The sequence below is a fragment of the Sceloporus occidentalis genome, unplaced genomic scaffold (assembly GCF_023333645.1).
Source record: "Sceloporus occidentalis isolate IW3139 unplaced genomic scaffold, rSceOcc1.0.p SCAF_20, whole genome shotgun sequence".
Lineage (NCBI taxonomy): Eukaryota > Metazoa > Chordata > Lepidosauria > Squamata > Phrynosomatidae > Sceloporus > Sceloporus occidentalis.
The window spans coordinates 15855290-15873210 of record NW_028317000.1 but is presented as its reverse complement, the minus strand read 5'-3'; the positions used below and the strand labels follow the sequence as shown (position 1 = coordinate 15873210).

General features: G+C 51.1%; 1 protein-coding gene across 5 annotated transcripts in view; it reads right to left on the bottom strand.

Annotated features, from left to right (window-relative positions):
- The window catches only part of MEF2D (myocyte enhancer factor 2D), a 58052-nt gene extending 42869 nt beyond the window's left edge, over positions 1-15183 (bottom strand). For all 5 annotated transcript variants that reach the window (XM_089482832.1, XM_089482826.1, XM_089482830.1 and 2 more), the window contains exons 1-2: positions 14923-15183; positions 8383-8504 (exon numbers count right to left, since the gene is read on the bottom strand). The gene's annotated coding sequence lies outside the window, so the exon portion shown is untranslated. The remainder of the gene's footprint in view (positions 1-8382; positions 8505-14922) is intronic.
- Positions 15184-17921: the final 2738 nt, after the last annotated feature.

The window sequence follows — 17921 nt, the reverse complement described above, 5'->3', positions numbered from 1 at the left end:
ACTCAGATGACCCAAACGGAAGTCATGGGGTGGCCAGGATCTTGCAGGGTGTCTCAAGGCAGACAGGGGGAAGTGGCCATCAGCTCCAGCCTCCTCTTCCTCATTACTTTTACCCATTCAAACCCCACCTTCCAAAATGCATCAAGGGTCCAAGCCAAGTCCAACCCACTTGGAGTTCTGTTTCCGAGGTAATGCAAAAGGTCTCTCTCTCTCTTTTTCCCCCTGCAACTCCCAGAATCCCCAGCCAGTGTGGCTGCTGGGTTTTCTGAGTAACTAACTAACACACTTGTCTATGGTTTGCATGTGAAAAAGAGAGTCTGATCACGACCCATAAAGCCACATACAGCTCGGGTCAGAACGCATGCCGTTCAGTATGTATATGGCCTATTTGTCGTTTTCTTTTTAATGGTTGTGCTTTTAAGTCTTAATTTCTGTGCTTCTTGAGCGTCTGCAAGCATTTCTAATTTACAGCAATCCTTTAGAAGGGTTTTCTGAGCCAGATTCCTTCAGAGGAGGGGTGCAACTGCCTTCCTCCGAGGCTGAGAGTGTGTGACTTGCGCAAGGTCAACAAGGGGTTTCCACTGGGGAGCAGGGACTCAAACCCTGGTCTCCCAGAGGAGTCCTAATCCAACATTCAGTCCTTTAGAGAGGACCATTTGTAGCAGCAGCAACAGCAAGGGAATGCTTTAAACCCAGATCCAGGGCAACGCTGCCGGTGCAAGGCTAAGGGCCCCTTTCTTAAGGCAGGGGACACTGCATTTCCCCAGCGGCCTCTGCTCCGTTATCCCTTGCAAAAGGTGCCCAGGTGAGCCTTGCCAAGGTAAGCCTCGCCAACCGCCCCGCTCTTGGTCCCTCTCTCTCTCTCATTGCCCTCCAAACCCTCGCCTCCTTTCTGACCTACTTAAGCGCAAGATTGCAAAGGCATTAATGATTTAGGAGCCGCTGGCTAATCGCATGCCAAGGTAAGGCTGCAGTGTTATATAATCCGGCCGCTTCTCTCTGCCACCCGGCGGCACCTTCAAGCCCCGGAGGAGGAGGAGGGTTGCTCTCTGGTGCCCACTCGGTTGGCAGGCCTTGGGCACCCGGTGCCAGGACCAGGCCTGGCTTCACAGATGCCCGATTCCCACGTTTGCCAGCCCAGACGGTGCTTCCCACGTTGCCCCCGCAGCCTCCCTCCCTCTCTCCGAAAAACCCACACTCACAAAGACCGTCTCTCCCTTGGAATAGCTCACTGGCCATTTGCTTGTTTTAAAATCCCAGGAGAGTCGATCGCATGGGAAAGCCAGTCCTCTGCCATCCGGGGTCAGAAATGCTTGGCTTTCCAGAGACCCATGGGCAAAATGACAAATCCAAACACACAGAGTGCCCTAAGAAGGTGGGTTTCACAGGCTCCGGAAAGCCTTTGGCCTTTCTTTCGTTTGGCCAATGGAGCAGGAAACGGGGAGAAGGGCTTTTGCACGGACCTAAAGGGTCGGAAAGGACGATGCAAACCCTCATCCACAGCAAGCCTGGCAAGGGAGCCCTGGGCACCTCTGGCCTAGGAGTTGGTTAGGTCCCTGTACATTGGGATCCATTGGGTTCATGAATTGGAAAGCTCACCCAGGTTAGAAAACAGATTAAAATGAAATTCAAACAGAGCAAAGTAGGACATTTTCCCCAAAACAGAAGATGCATTTTAGGAAGGAAGGTGCCTGTCTTAAAACTGGCTTTTCCTCCTCCTTTCTTCTCAGAACTGAAAAACAGAGCATTCAAACAAGTCAATGCAGACCTCAGCCAACGAAGCCTCTGACCAAGAAGCCCCTTTGTATGTCGCCTTTTTAAAATGTATGCAAACTCCTTTCTAGACAGACAACTCTGGCTATTCTTTGTGTACACAATATGGGGATTTTGTTTTATCACAAGCTGATCCTGGATCTTCCCTTTCTGGGACAGTCTTGGTTGCCTGCTATGTTTGACACTTTAGTTAAGAGTGCCTTCGACAACAAAGAATGCTGTCACTGCTCAGGATTTTGTGATATATATATATATACGCGCCAGATTTCGAACCCAGCAGCTTTCCTGGCTTTCCTTTCCTATTTGGGAATGCTTTTTGGCAATCCTCAGGGGGCTCCAGGTGGAAAACTGGCCCAAAGCAGCAGCCCTGGGTTTTAATATTACTAAAGGAATGAATTGCAGTGGGTTGAAGGAGGGAAAGGCAAAGGATAGAGGAGGTGATGCTGCTTTCTTGGGATGCTTGGAAAGGGGTTTGAGGAAGAGGAGGAGAAAGGGATAGATTGCTCCCTCTTTCTCTCTTCCCTCCTTCCTTCCTTCCTTCCTTCCTTCCTTCCTTCCTTCCTTCCTCCCTTCCTTCCTTCCTTCCTTCCTTTCTAACTCTCTCTCTCAAACACACACACACACACACCATGCTTGCACTCCCTGTGAGTCAGCAGCTTGCAAGAAGGGCCCACGCCTCCCTCCCACACACACACACACCACAAAGCCACACAACACACACAAACCCCTCTCAAGGTGGAGTGACAGCCCAGCCTGTCATCCTTGCCATGGCAACCAAACACACACACATACACACACACACACACGCACACGCACACACACACTCATGGGTGCATGCGGCGAAGGGTAGAAACCCATCTGCAACGCAACTCCCTCTTCCTCTGCCAAAGGAGAGGAGCGCCAGGGTTCAAAGCTCCTTCCCCAAATGGCGGAGGATGGTCAGGCGAAGGCCAGCTGGGAGCCTTCCGGAGAGCCATAGGATCCAAGGGCTGGAAGGGACACACAACCCCTCCAGCCGTCCCTTTCCCACTTATGTGACCCCTAAGTTGAACTTATCATGGGGTTGTTTTGGACAAGATTTGTTCAGATGGGTTTTGCCACTGTTGTCTTCCTCTGAGGATGAGAGAGTGTGACTTGCCCAAGGTCCCCCAGTGGGTTTCCATGGCCAAGCAGGGATTCGAACCCTGGTCCTCAGAGTTGCTGCCCAACACCCAAAGCACTATGTTACACTGGCTCTCAAACAACTAATGCACTCCAAAAAGATGCCCATTCAACCACGGTTTGAAGACCTCCTACAAAAGAGTCCTCTGCCCAACGACGCAGTCCCTTCCACTCCTCTTGGTTCGTTCCCTAGTCTCTGGAGCAGCAGCAAACAAGCTGGCTCCATCTTCTGCATGAGAGTTCCTGCATGGCAGAAGGGGGTTGCGCTGGGTGGCCCTTGTGGCCTCTTCCAGCTCTGTGATTCTATGGGGTGCCTTCAGATATCTAAAGATGGCCGCACAAGTCACCTCTCCATCTTCTCCAAGCTAAACATAAGTGAAGACGGCAGGAAAGAACCGGATGCAATGGCCATGAGGAAAGTAACTTCTCCAAGGGCAACAATACAATGATTGGAGCTACCAGACTTTGGGCATCTTCCTTTTCCTTCACCGCTCCGGCTGCCTCATGCCATGCACCAGCAGGCCTCTGCCCTTGGACTACAACTCCCAGAATCCTCCTGCCAGAGCAGGCCAGGGGGGATTCTGGGTGTTGCTCTTGTTTGGAGAAAGCAACCTTTGCCCCATGTTCTGGGGCGTTTGAACAGCCAGCAGCCGTTCGGCATTCATTTTTAGCCAGAAGAGCCAAGCACCCTCCTGGCAGCCCAGCTGTCACAAAGCGCATTTAAGGAGATTTATTGTGGCGAGCGCAGTTCACAACACACAGAGTCAAAAGGTACACAGAAAACACATTAATACATCAAATGCCCAAAGGGAGCAAAGAAACAAACAGAGAAAACCATGGAAAGCAGAGGAAAACACTTTGGAAATGGGAGGGAGACTTTGGGCAGCAGTCCTGGGCAGAGAGGCCATATAAGCCCCTTTTGAGCTCAGTCTCCAGCTGCCAACCCAACACACTTTGACTTAATCCAAAAGGAACCACAAAACCACATCCCTCTCCGCACAACGCCTGCGCCCGGGTGCCACCATCCAGAACCCAAACTGTGCTAACTGTGATGCCGAGGAAAGAAAACCAGGAGTTCTCAAAGCAGAACAAGGCAAGGGATACCAAAGACCTTCTAAGGGGCTGTCCGCATTTCCACAGTTATATCAGTTTCCAACCTCTTCAGCTGGGATTCCAAGTTGCTCCCCCGAAACTACAAATCCCAGGGCTCCATGAGACGGAGCCATGCCTGTTGTTCAAGCAAGATCCCAGGGCTATCATGGTGCAGGGTGAACGCCAAAGGCATCCTGGCAAGACTTCCTCCTCGCCTCTGGGAGAGTGGACTGGGAGCTTCGTTCTCCAGGAGTCCTGGCCTCCCTGCGGAGAAGGGCAGCGGTCCTCTCCATGCCACTGGCCTTCCAGGGCCTGTCCACTCTGACCTAGACACACGGCCCAAAGACCAGGAACCCCCTCCCCTTTTAAATCAATATTGGCACGGAAGGTCTGATCCTCTTAGCTTTCCAGAGTCATGGTCTAGAGCAGGGGTTCTCAACCTTTGGTCCTCCAGCTGTTCTGGACTTCAGCACCCAGAAGCCTTTGCCAGAATAAAGGAGGGCATCTAGGAGATGGAGTCAAAAGCATCTGGAGGACCAGAGGTTGAGAACTGGTCTAGAGACACACTTGCCAGGTGGACACGACTCCCAATCTTTTGCTACCTGTGTCCAGGTGGACCAGGACCTTCCCAGGACCATCCTTGGTCTGTCCATAGAGAAGCATGGAGGCACAATCCTCCCTGGAAGGCAAGGACCCCTCTGAGGTGTCCTCGGGGTGGTCCTCACCCCCCCTACAAATCCAAGCCCTTTATTTAAGGATCAGTGTGTCTTTCCTGGGGGGCCACGAAGCAGTCCCATGCGTACATATGTGTTTGTGTGTCCTATAGAGAGCGAGGCCTGAGGCGACGCTCTCCGTCCTCCGTCTCCGGCCGGCCGGGCGAGGCGTTGCCTTCTCTCTCTTCCCCAAAGCCTCTGCTCTCTCTTTTTTTCCCAGATCCCGCTTCCTCCGTCCCTATAATTAGCCTTGGCTTCCTGCCATCCTATACTGTACAGGCCTGGAAACCGGGTCAGACTTTGTGCAAAACACACACTTCCACACACACTCACACACACTGGTCCTCGCGGCACACCAAGACTTTCTGAGTCAGAAAGGAAGGAGGCGGCAGGGCTGTGCTTGGAGATAATGAAGACGCCGAGGAAGGGACTATCAAGAGGGACCCCATGGAAAAGTCTCCTTAATGGCGCGGATGCTGGGCTAGGGCTCTGGGGACCAAGGTTCAAGGGAGGAGTTCGGTGACTTCAGCTTGGAGAAGACTAAGAGGCGACACAACAGGGCCCCTTTAAAAATCTGAAGGGACCTCATGGAGAAGATGGAGTTGCTTTGCCTCCATAAAGCACAAAGTGAAGCTGCTGTTTTCCTTGCCTGCGGTGTGTATCACACACGACTACAGTGGGATCACATACAGGAGAATCCCCTTCTTTCCCAGTTCAGACTTCATGCTTTGTTTACTGCAAAGACGCCGTTGCAGCCCAAGCACTGAACTACCTGTCTTCCTCCAGCCCTCCTTCCCCATCCTCCCAATGCCAAAGCCGCTTTAAAATCTCCAGCTGGACAGAGGAAAAGGCATAGGAAGACTTTGCAAAAAGGGGTGCTTTGTGGAGGCTTTGTGGCTGACCCTCCAGGTTTCTTTCCAGAAGGCACAATTGCCCATAGAGGACTACTGCGGGGAAAGTCAGAGACAAAGCCTAAAGTGTATGTAATATATATATGTATTATATATATGTTGCATGCAGCCACCCCAGTCCTTTGCAAAGAGTAATCCGGGGCTCCCATTTTGGAGACGCCTCCAAAGCAGAGCGAGGATGAGGACTAGAAACATCTGCCCCAAAGAGCGAACCCAGCTCCAGTGTCTGGAGGCAGCCCAGCTGTTTGCTGGTGACGCAAATGGCCTCCGAAAGAATCATCGTCCCGAAGGAACCAGAGGGGCTTCCCTCCCTTCCCTCCGCAGCAGCCCTCCTTCGCTTTGCTTTTCTTGAAAACAAAAATCAAAATGAAAGCCAAACCAGGATCCAGAACAGTCTGTTCCTCCCTCGGACTCAAACAACAAAAACACAACCGAAAAGAAGGGGAGGGAAAAGAAATCCTGGGAAAGCCAGATGCAAAACACAATCACTAAGAATTTAAGAGTTTAATCTCATTAATCAACCGCCGCATTTGAGGCTGAAAGCAAGAACCCTTCGGAGGAGGAGAAAAGAAAAGGAGGAACGCAGGATAGAGGGAGGAGAAAAGAAAACACAATGGGAAGAGAGGCAGCAGTGTGGCAGAGTGGTTTCAGCACTGCACTAGGGCTCCAGGAGACCAGAGTTTGAATCCCCAGAAACCCACTGGCTGACCTTCGGCAAGAAGTCACACTCTCTCAGCCTCAGAGAAAGGCAAAGGCAAACCGCCGCTGAACAAACATTGCCAAGAAAGCCTTGTGATGCAGCAAAGCATCCCCTCCAGAGGTTGCCAGAATAGGATTCCCAGCAGAATAAATGCAACCCCAGGCAGTAGAGCTAAGAGCAAGGCATGCTGGGAGGTGTAGTCCAACAACATCTGGAGGGTGCATCCTTCCCACCTTTGGCTTAAGTTGCAGCCACACTGCAGCATTAATGCAGTTTGAAGACTCCCAGCAAGAGATGGCTGCAGTCAATCCACGCCTGGCTTTAGGATGAACTACAAAGCAGCTTTCCAACCCACAACCCCCAAATATTAATATTAATATTAAATGTCTTGGGGAGCTCCTCCAAAATTGGGAGTAAAATGTAGAAAGCAGATTTGGCATCCAGTGACATGGAAGCCATTTGCTCTCCCAGTTCCCATCCTTTGAAATGTAAGTTGGACCCAAAAGAGACCCCCCTCCAGTCCCAGAGAGGAGGCTGCAGATGGTTCCTGGGCAGCGTCCCTCTTCTCTTGACCGCAGGAGTGACCGGTCCCAAGCCCCAGGCCATGGAAGCCTCCGAAGGCAGGCGGAGGGAGGCCAGGAGGGCGCTGCATCCAGGGCTCCTGCTCTTCACACACACTTCTCCATATAAAACAAAAACACACAGACTCATCGCTTCCCTTACAGGCTATAAATACACATTTATGCGTCGCTTGGCCTAGATTTGGGCAAGAGCAATAAAAACCTCTTGGCTGCTGGTGGGGAGGGGGGGGGAGAGGGAACTGGGTTGCCATGGCAACCCAGCATCCCCCAGACCATTGCCATCCCTGGGCTACTGGGTGCCCTGGCCAGTGGCTCCTAAAAGCTTAACATAGAGATCCCAGGACTGTTGTAGGAAGGGACGAGAGGATCTATGAAGCGCATGGCTGAGCAAGGATTTGAACTCTGGCCTCCAGAGTCATAACGCAATGTTCAAACCATTGCACCTCGCTGGCTCTCCGTAGGATTTGCCAGGATGAAAACCAGAGCAACCTCCCATCCCTTGAAGGGTGGAAAAGGAAAACTTTGGATGGCGATGTTTGCCATGCCACCAGGAGCAAAGCCAGCTGAAATTGCCCTTTTCTGCACTGCCCTTAAGAGAGAGAGATTTGGGGCAACCCCATCCACGCACCCCAAAATGAATGGGTGCTCCCGACTGGAAAGGAGGAGAAGGGTAACAAATCCTATGAAGCCGCTAAGAAATGGAGAAAAAAAGAGGATGCACATTTTCACCTGGAATAAAGCCCTAAATGGCTTGGGCCCAGGGTACTTAAAGGACCGCCTCTCTCCGTACAATCCGCCCCGCACACTCAGATCCACCGGGCAGCATTTGTTATGAGTTCCGGAGGCTAGATCGGTTAACACCACTAGAAGGGCCTTTTCCACCTCGGCCCCCACCCTCTGGAACTCACTGCCCATTGAGCTCCGTTCAGCACCCTCCCTGGCCCAATTTAAGAAGGGGCTAAAAACATTCTTTTTCAAGCAGGCTTACCCCTGATTCTTTGCCCTGAGAGTCCTCTTCCCCTTTCTGTCAGTTGTTTGTGATCTGGCACAAGTTCTTTTATTACTGTTTTAATGGTATTGTTTTTATAAATTGTATTGAATATTGCTGTTAACTGCCCTGATGTTTCGAAGGGCGGTATATAAATAAAGTTACTGTATTTATTTTATTTATTATGGGTGCTGGAGGCTCTATTTCAGAGGAAGGAACTGGCAGAAGCCCCTCCGAGGATGCCTTGCCTGAGAAAATGCCACCAAAGCAGACAGGCCACTAAAGCACATTCCCACACACACAGGCACCAGGAGTGTGCCCACCAGTCAGTCAATCAATCAATCTTGCAATGTCTTCCCAAAGTTAGGACATGATCTGGGCCTTGTGGATTCTGCATTAATTCTTGCAAAGGAAAACAACAAGAAGAGACGGCAGATGACCAGCCATGATGCAAAACCCGTACCTTGAAACCCGCCTTGCTCTTTTCCGTAGGGCTTCAGATCCAATCGGTTTCCTCCTTTCGGGACGAACGCCGTCGGAAGCAGCTGGAGCCGAGCGCCTCGCGGCAGAGGAGCATTTTACAGCCTGTAAAAGAAGTCAAGGTTCGCAATTAGGACGAGGCGCTTTTCAGCAAAGAGAGGGAGGCAGAGGCTGGAGGACGCCTCCAACAAAATGCCCTCAAACCAGGAGGGCCTCCAGACCTTTGAGGCGTTTGAACCCAAGGCTCCTCCGTCAGCCCTTTCCAAGGCGCCAGCGCACAGAAGGTGTGCCGCCAATAAAATCAGCGATGGGTGAGTTGACCTGGGAAAAGGCCGCCAACCGGGGTTAAGAGGAAGGCTCCAACGTCAGGAGACTCTCCTTTAAAGCCGGTCCAGGGCTCTAGCGTCCCTTTCCAGGTCAAGCGGAAACTGATATTATTATTATTATTATTATTATTATTATTATTATTATTATTATTATTTTCTTATATCCCGCCTTCCTCCCAATATAGGGACTCAAGGCGGCGAACCCCGAGTATAAATCGGCACAGTTTTACAACTATATTAAAATATATATAAATATAAAATTTAGAAACCAATTAAACAATTTTAAGAGTTAAAACAGTTATAAATTAAAACGTAACGTGTTAAAAATGCAAACCATTAAAATTCATGTAGGACAACATTTAAAAACCCAGCCCTTATCATCCTAAAAGGCAGCCCCAAAACGTCTTTACTCGCCATCCTATGCATTCCTGCCATCCTAGAGTCAGAAGAGACCCCAAGGACCTTATAGCTGAACTCCATTCTTCCGTGCTGGAATACATAGTCTAACAGAGTCAGAAGAGACCCCAAGAAGGGCTCTGATCCAGTCCAACCCCATTCTTCTGCCATGCAGGAACTCTCAGTCAAAGCATCCCCATTGACAGACGGCCATCCAGCCTCTGCTTAAAGACGGCCTCCAAAGAAGGAGAATCCTAGTCCAAGGTAATCTGTTCCACCGTTGAACAGCTCTTACAAGAAGAAAAGCTTCCTATTCTTTAGGTAGGTATGCATATTCAAGCCCCATAGGCTTAGATGGGGCACATGCGTGCGGGGTGCTTGCCCCATTAAGGTTAATGGTGGTCACCCCTTGGCATATTTTCAAGTCCGTGGATTAAGTCCGCAGACTTTCAGGGGCGACTGTAATTAAATCTGAGCAGTCGAATCCCTCCAGTCCTGGGTTCGAGGCTGCGCTTGTGGTGAGCAAAAAGGCAGAAACCTTGGTGCAACACCGCCATCATTTAATGAACAAGTCACACCAGAAACAGATGTTCCCTTGCACTTAAAGGAAAGAAACAGCCTTAATCCCCCAAAATGTGCAGAAATGGAGTGCAAAAGTAGGCAAAAGAAGCAAAAGCGGTTATCGTTGTTCCAAAACTTTGCTCACGTTTGAGAGCGACTTCCTTCCAGAAAGAACGAGTCAGCCCCAAATTTCTCAACCCAGAGGTCCGAGTTCAGGTCCTGCCCTCTGCAGACACGCAAAAACCACGAAATAAAATCACAAACTCAGCAATGGGCTTTGATTCCATTTGATATTAAGAGAAAATGGAGCCGTTAAAAAGGTAATTAAAAACAGCGCCAGATGAAACCAAATCCAAATTGGCAAATTAATAATAAGCTTCTTATAGGGGGGAGTGATGGTGGCTTAGAAATCATTAAAATCAACATTAAAAAAAGAAACCCATACAAACACATCAGTTATGCATCTTTGTGTGTTATTTAAAACAAGTCATCTCTAAATAAGAGATCCAAAGGTGCTCTTGGAAGCCACAAGAGCGGTGGCGAAACGCCAAACCATGGTGGGGCCTAACCATGGTTTGGATTCTCAAACGTCGACACGGCAGACGAAAAGCCGCCCATCAGATAAAGTGGGCATCAAAAAGCAAAGAGGGCCGCAAAGGGAAGGAGAAAGAGCAGCCCTCCAAATGTGGATGGACTCCAACTCCCAGGCTGTGGCTGCTGGGAACTGCAGTCCCATGACATCACCTGGAGATGCCAGATTACAAAGGAAGGGTTCCCACAGAGATGCCAGTTCCAGAGCGGAAGGGGAATCTGCAAAACTCATGTGTCCATTTGTGATTTTTCCATCCACTGTGTTTAGCACACAACTATTCATACTTTATTCACTTATATATCCTGCCTTTCTCCCAATATAGGGCTCAGCGTCTTCCCTTCCCTTGGTTCTTGGCAGCTCAGCTTTGGCGATGCCTCTTTGGGTGCGTGCAAAGCAGCTGAGGTCTGGCAAGGCATTTGGCCCCGGCGGCTTAGCCGCTCCTCCGCCTGGCTTAAGCCTAATCAGTTGGTCACCCAGCCCCAGTCCGGGAGCCACAGCAAAGCCATCCGCTTGCTTTCAAAGCTGCTTTGAGGATGGGGGCAACCCTTGCATTGTGGGGGGCATGCTTCTTAAGGCCCAAAGGAGAAGCCCTTGGAGGCCCTCTCCAGACGCCCTTAAGGCCCAAGTGGATCTACGGGGGAGTAGGGGCCCTGGGGGCACAGGGGCTCCATGCCAGCACTGCTGCCCCTCACTCACTCACTCACAAACCACAAGGTTGCCAGTTCAATCCCAGTCAGGGGCTCAGGGCCAACTCAGCCTGGCATCCTTCCAGCTATTGCTAAGGAGGTCACTCAGAGAGATCCAGTGGATCATCTTCATAATCAGACTCAACAGAAAGACATGGAAATGCTACCAACCAGGGCTGGGAAATCATGCAGCCCCTGGATGACTGCAGGCCCCATATTCCACATCACAGCCCAGGTGGGTAGGCATTGCAGTCCCACAATGTCTGGAGGGTGGCATGGTCTCCTCTGCTGCCCTAGATTGTGCCAGAAAGTAAGGCTTTCTAAGAGATAAAGAGACCCCTGAGAAGGGCAGTATGGGGGGCCCCTCCATGTCTCCCCCAACCTCAAACTATTCAGGGCACTGGAGGACAACAACCAGCCATGGGACACAAGGGACCCTAACCCTAAATACATCCGTAGCCACCTTGAAACTCATTAATGAGATATAAATGTATATAGCAACAACAACAACGCAGCATAAGGTAACGTTATGTTTACCAAGTCACACCTCGGTTGCGCTGCACCACCTTGTTGGGAGTATGGTGAGGGTAAGCAACTAAATGCTTCTTGCACATCATTATGCACCACAACAACACACACACAACAACAACACCTGGCCATATTCAAAGGCACCACAAATGCATAACTCCACCTTTCTCAAGCTTGAACCGAATGCCACAGTTGCACAATGGCCCAAAAGTTGAGCGCACTGGCATTAATGTATGCAGAAGGAGAGATAAAGGAGAGAGCAAAGGCTTGAGTGCAAAACCAAAACAGGTTAACAGGGGCATTTAATACTTGATGTTTGGGGACCAAAGGAAAATTCTAGCTTTTCGATAGAAGTTGAACTTTGAGGGACACAGGACCCTTTCATTGGGATGATAAAGTTCTTATTTTGGGAGACTCCCCCATAAACACACCTCTGGGGCAACCATTTCCCCATGACGTAAATCCCATGAATGTGGCCTGGTTAAGAAGGGGTTGGGTTTTTTTGCGTGGGGGGGGGGGGGGTATGAAAACTGAACTTTTTAAAAATCCTTTGCAAAAGAGGAGATTGAAAAATATACCGTAAGTCAGTGGGCTTCATGCTTTGCCTAAAAATCTGAACCATTTGCCCAGAAACACAGAAATCCATCCATAGAGACAGCAGGATGGATCCATCCTGACTCCAGTGTTGGATGGCGAGTCAAGCAAATGCAAAGCCTCTGGGTCTAGGACTAACAACAGGATTCAGGCTGATGTCCCCCAAATGACAGGCCGCCCAGAAAGCTGGAATTTGGTACAAATATTGGGGGCACCCAGACATCCTTCGAAGTCTTAAAAGTTAGACTTCCTCCTTAGTAAAAATGTTTGGGTGCAGCCTGGAAGGGCGGACATCAGCCAGATGTAATGATGCTGCCTCCCATCTACGGAGCATAGCATGAGGCTCAGGGTTTGTAAAGGGAGAGGTTAACACACCTGAACCCATGCCCTCCAACCCTTCCCAAGGAAATAAGGACACATGCGGCTGGGCAACATCCAAGAAGGGTCAAGATGCACACTTTTACATTAAGGTCCCTACCAGGCCAAGCGTCAACAGATCAAGGCTTGCAATGTTTTTTCTTTTTAAAGGGCAAGGAAGGTCAGGAGGAAAGGGACGAAAGGAGGAACTGGATGTGAGAGTGAAAAGGGGGTTTGTGGGTGGCATGTGTCCCCTAAAGTCACACCCAAAACAACGCCAACACAAGGGAGGGTGCAAAGGCAGACAGCAAAGCCAAAAGCCGAAATCTGTACAGACAACAGCCACAAGGTTGCACATATAAGTGCAAGCGCATGAACCAAAAGAGGTCACAGAAACAAGGGGACTGAAATGGCTCCCAAGGAAGGCCAGGGTTCGAATCCTGGCTTAGCCACGAAGTCCACTGGGTGACTTTGGGTGAGTCACTCTCTCTCAGCCTCAGAGGATGGCAATGGCAAACCCTCTCTGAAGAAACTCGCCAAGGAAACATCAGGACAGGGTCACCATAAGTCTGATAGGACTTCAAGGCACACAACAACAACAACAACAACAACAACAACGGGGATAGTATTAAAAGTTATCAGTCTTTCCAACACACACTTGGTCCCGTGTCCCCTGCCGCCACCTGGGCTGCATAATTCGCACGCATGCTTCCCTCTCCAATGGGCATCATTTCCATAAACCCCATTGACTATGGCCTCTTCCAATGCCAGCACATGGGGAGAAAGCAACATGGTCACCCTCAGTCAATGGGATGGCAGGCCACATCAACACAACTCCAGAAGACTTTTCGTCACACAAAAAGGCCACCAAGAAATGGGAATTGTGACCAGGACAGTGTTGAACAGCATAGAAACCCAGGAGGTTTCCAGGGGATGCAGAAGGCTTCGGATTGTGCCCCGTGCGGAGTCTGCACAGCCCCAGGCCAAGAAGGGACCCATCCCAAGCAGAGGCTTAGCGCAGCTTCAAGGCCTTCTGCTTCCTAGTAGAATATTAAGACCCTGAATTCATGCCATGAGTCTCCTAAATACTCAAAGAGGCTTGACCTGCGTGAAAGACAAACCAGGAGTCGCAGGGACCCCCGACCTCCGAAAACAAACCCCAATCCATCCATAGAGATGCTGGGCCCAAAGCCCTCCTTCGACAGACTGAGAGGCCAGTCTCCTGATGGGTTGCTCCACTGTGACAGCTGACAAGGAAGACACACAACGCACAAGACACACGCCTGCTTTTGCAACAGGAGGGGACACTGCTGCCAGAGGCCCCATCCACCTGCCCTGCCTTTCCCTCTGCTGCCCCCCAAAAACACAACCCCAGGACCCCCTTCCCAGCCATCCAAGCGACCCAGGGCTGGAAATCCTGGGGCAGTTGCTTTGGGCAATTCCGAGGGCACTCTTCCGACAGACCCCCAAACCCAGGAGCCCATTTGGGAGCAGGCACCCTTAGGGTTGGGTTTCCTGTCTCTCCAGGCCTCGACTCTCCCCTGATGGAAATGGGGGGGGGGGACCAAGGCTGGACTAAATGGGGGTCCCCTCCACTTCTAGGGACTGGGATCCAAAGGGTGTGGCCCACTTCCAGGAGCCCAAGAGATGGAGGGTGAACACCTGGCTTCCAGTTCCCAAAAGACCCTTCTGGACCCCCTTCAGAGATGCACCAACTCTTACCCCCAGCATCCCCAACCCCCAAAGTGGCTCTCCCTGGACCTTGGGCCCCTCTCTGGCCAGTCCTCAGGGCTCCACTGCAGGAGGTCCCCAAAGCCCCCAGCAAGACTTGGGAGTTTCATGTCCTTGCCAGACTTTGGGGACCCTTTCCCCTCTTTGCAGGGACATCACAACACTTGATCCCCTCCAAAAACCCCAAACCTTCCAGCATCATGAAGGGGCTTGCACCCTGAATGCTCCATCACCAGACTTCAAAACACACACAAAGCCATATCTATATATCTATATATCTATATATCTATTCGACTAGTCCTTGGGCCTTTTTCTTCTCTGCCCCTTCAACATCCAGTCTCCTCCCATCAACACAAAATGGATCAGCCCTTCTTCAGCTTCAGGGCTTGCAAACAGAGCCTCCTCTGCCTCCATCTCTTTCCTTCCCCCCAAAGCCCCCCATTCTCCCTCCCCCTTTTGCTTTCCTTCATCTGCACCATTTTGATGGTTTGTTTTGGAGGAAGAAGAAGAAAACACAGCTGTGCCAGGATGGGCTGCAAAGAGCCCTTCTCCATTTTCTTCCCCCTTCCTTCCTCTCTCCCAGAGAGCTTGCTAGAGATAGATAGATAGATAGATAGATAGATAGATATATATATATATATATATATCCCTCCAATTTTCCCCCCAAACAGCCCCCGTTTTCTATACAAATCCCCCCCCAGAAAGCAAGCCCCCCAAAGTGCCAGCCCCAGCGATGCCCCCCTGGCACTCACCTCTCTCCTCCTGCTCTCCTTGCGCCCCAAAAACAAGAGACTCAGTCCCCCAAAAGGGGGCAAAAGGGAGTTAAAAAGGCCGAGGGCCTTTCCCCAAAGCCAGGCCAAGGAAAGAAGAGCCTTCCGCTGAGAGCTTTCCTCGGTCTCTTTCTGTCTGGAGAAAGGGACCCTTTGTGCGTAAAGTTCTTGCAAATCAACAGCAGTCTTGCAATCCAGCTTCAGGTCTTTGGCTTTCTCTTCCTCCCTCCTTCCCTCCCTTCCTCCTTTCTTTCTTTCCTTGTGTAGCTCTCTCTCTTCCTGGCGACAATTAAAAATAAATAAATTAATGGAGAGGAGCAGAAGCCAAAGAGAGAGAGAGAGAGAGAGAGGGAAGGAAGGAAGGAAGGAAGGAGGGGGCTCTCCAAGGCTCCCAGCCCAGAAGCAGCAGCAATGGCAAAGGCAAGGCAATGGCAAAGGTGGGGCTGGCCTTTGGGGGAGGCAGGGAAAGAGGGCACCCGGACCAATGGGAGGCAGGGACTGGACGGGAGGGAGGGAGGGGCCAAGCACGACCCCGCCCCTGAAGAGTCCTCCCCCCCACACAAAAAAGAGAGAGAGCGCCTCCATGTTGGGTTGCAGCAGCTGCTCCATAGATCCTTCCGCTCTCTGGCCAAGGCAAGCCAAGGCTCCAAGGGGTGCTCCAGTTCTGGGGCTCCCAGGAGGGCATTCAATTGGGAGGGAGGGAGGGGGGTTGCAGAAGTAGGGTTCACCCCCCCCTTTTGAAAACAAATCTTTTTCCATTTAACGGGGGAGATTTGGCAAACATTGCACATATGGTTCCTTTCCATTTGCAAGGAGACAGGCCACAGTTGCAAGGCGGGGGGGGGGGGGCGTATATGAACCACCCTGAAGTTGGCTGGGGCTTAGGAAAGAGCCCTTGGAAGGAGAGCCCCCCCCACCCCAGGCCTGCTCAGGTCTTGCAAACTCAGGGCAGCAGCCATGCTTTCCTGGGGGGAGTCCCTCCAACTGTTTAGGGCATCTTCCAGCTTCAGGGTGCACCTTGAGTCCCTCTACTGGGAGAAAGGCAGGGTATAAATAATAATAATAATAATAATAATAATAATAATGACTTTCCAGTTTGGGTGACCAAGGTCTCTGGAAAGCCTGCCCACGCAAACCATGCGTGGCAATGGGAGCTTTCACTGACCCTGGTCTGGTTGCTGGATCGAACCCAGGCCCCCTTCCTTGGCTGCATTCGGCTCATAGGACCATTGGGTTTCAACGCTGCCATCCAGACCGTCCCTCATCCACATCCCAAGCCTTCCAAGCCTCAGGAATGAAGCCACGAAAGAAGCCTTTCCCTGAGCTGCCAGTGAGGACTGGAAGCAGGCAAGCATCCATGGACTGGAAATAGTCAAAAAAGTATCACTTCCAAATAGCAAACCTTCATTTTCCATTTTGTATAAGAAACACCATTTTGCTGTGCCATTATATTTAATGGGACATGGACATCCACAGATTCTGTTGTCTTGGACCAAACCCCAGCGGATAACAAGGACCCACTGTGTTGCTTTTTTATGGGTCTTGGGCATTATTCTAACTCATGGGTTGAAACTGACTTGTTTTGCACATGGCAAAAGCAAAGCACCAACAACCAGCCTTCTGTTTGTATTACAGGTGGAGCCAGGAGTTTGGAAGACCTGAATGGCAGGGCAGTGGATGATGGGATACTGGAGATCGTTCATTCAAAGGGCGGGCAACACTTGAAGTTGGCTTGATGACAGATAACAACAGCAGCAATGGCTGCCAGCAAAGAAGAGTTTGCTTGTAAGGGCCCTTGTATTTAGAGACGCTCCAATGGATGCAAAAGGAAACTGGCCCTCTTCCCTTGGAAACCCATGCAATGCATGTTCGTGCATGCACTCAGTTTTATTTGTCTTGGTTTCATTCCTTTTGGGTGCTGGAGATGATGCTCTCTTTTGGGCAGAGCAAGGAGGAGGAGGAAGGGGAGAAAGCCCTCCCAAAGTGCTCCATCTGGGGCTGTGAAGGTGATAAAGGCAGAGGAGCAGAGCCTGCAGGGGGACGTTGGCACCCTCCCAGCCCTGGCAAAGCAGAAGGAGGAGGCCATCTGCTTTTGCAGGCCAGGCCAGGGTCAACAGAAGCAGCCCCCCTCCTGACCCCTCTGCTCCAGCCTGCAGGCCCCACAGAAGAGGAGGAAGAGGGACTATTTGGGGCTGGCCATGATGGCGGAAGGACACCCTGTTTACTGCTGGCATTGATGGGCAGCTGCAATGGGGAGCCTAGCCAAAGACTTTTGCAAGGCTCCACCGGGGATGCACTCCACACACTTTTCCCAGACTGGGTCCCCTCCTTTTCCTTCTCCCTATTTGCACCCTCCAAAGTGCACCCCTCCAAAGTAATCTGCTCCCCCTCAAGACAGCTTGGCCCTTTAAATGCAAATGAAACTACGTCTCTCCCCCCCCCAGCCCCCATTGACGTCAGAAGTGCGTCATGGTCTCCAGCACAACCAGACGGGGCACGTGGGAGACGGGAGGGGGGTTTAAAGGGACAGGCGGAGGCAGTTGTTGGGGGGACAGGAAGAGATCTGGGGGGCACACAGAGTCCCTGAGAGCCAGGCTTTGTTTCCCACACCCAGAAACCTAGAACTTTGCAGGACTTTGCTTTGGTTCTGGACACAAGCTCCCATCATCCATGGTCAGCACGCTTCCTGACTGATTCTGGGAGTTGTAGTCTGAAAAAGGAGCTCCCCTTTGTGGGACATGTAGTCCAAAAAGGAAGCACACACACATTCAGACCACAATGCAACAAAGACCCATTCCATCTGTCACACAGAGCAGAGAGCATTCCTGGGCACATTGGCCAGGGATGGCGGAGGATTCTGGGAGCTGCAGTGCAGAAAAAAGGAACTTTCCAGATCCAGGTGGGGAAGCTCACGGTGGGTCCGTCCGATGTGGCTGCCTCAAAGGCAGCTGCCATTAAAGCCTGTGCAGCATTGCACCTCC